Source organism: Palaemon carinicauda, chromosome 9 (assembly GCF_036898095.1).
Source record: "Palaemon carinicauda isolate YSFRI2023 chromosome 9, ASM3689809v2, whole genome shotgun sequence".
Lineage (NCBI taxonomy): Eukaryota > Metazoa > Arthropoda > Malacostraca > Decapoda > Palaemonidae > Palaemon > Palaemon carinicauda.
The window spans coordinates 146,766,382-146,767,099 of NC_090733.1; the positions used below are offsets into that span (position 1 = coordinate 146,766,382).

Genomic DNA, 718 nt, shown 5'->3' on the forward strand with positions numbered 1-718 from the left:
GTTTCGACTTCCTTGATCCCGAATTTTGATCTTCAAGATTAATTTGGCAGACGTGGAATGGGGAAAGGGAAACAGGTTTTAAGTGTTCTTATTGCCTCCCCCTATTCCCCGTGTCAACCCAGTCTATATCCCTCCCCTTCATAGCTCCCCTTTAGAAAACAGTAGATAGGGCGAGGAGGATGATTGGCGGAGGGCAGACTGCCCGTACATCCAATCAGCGCCTAGATACAACCAAAACAAGCTTTACCGCTCGCCTACCAATTGCCCCTAAGCACACACGTGGAGAAGACATTCCGTCCACTTGTAACTTATGTAGAGTAATGACTTTAAAAACATGAACCGGGGGTCTGGCCAGGGGTCATGGAAAGGTGGGGGGTGAGGGGAGGGTTCCACGTCTCCATGCCTAGCGTTAGCTGCATAATCTGCCCGCTGAAACAGTTGTATATAAAAGGAGGGTACTGACTCAACTGCTCTGTATTGACGCTTTGCATCCTGCAATAACAACAAGTCTCAGAAACCAGTGTTGCCGGGGGTCTTTTTTTTGTGGGGAAGATTAGTAGATATTCGTCTGTGCAATTTTTTGAACTTCACTGCAGGTATGGAAGTCAACAACTTTTATGTAGTTTTTATTATTAGATTATTTTTTTTTTTTTTGGAAACAGTTTTTTAAAAAACTTTTTTATACTCATCCTTAACAATTCGATATTAAGCTTTGAAA

The 718-nt window shown here is 43.0% G+C and overlaps 1 protein-coding gene across 1 annotated transcript in view; it reads left to right on the forward strand.

Moving 5' to 3' along the window:
• The first annotated feature begins 439 nt into the window (after positions 1–439).
• LOC137646917 (uncharacterized) overlaps positions 440–718 on the forward strand; it is a 7,211-nt gene continuing 6,932 nt past the window's right edge. Inside the window, exon 1 of the mRNA XM_068379989.1 lies at positions 440–596. The gene's annotated coding sequence lies outside the window, so the exon portion shown is untranslated. The remainder of the gene's footprint in view (positions 597–718) is intronic.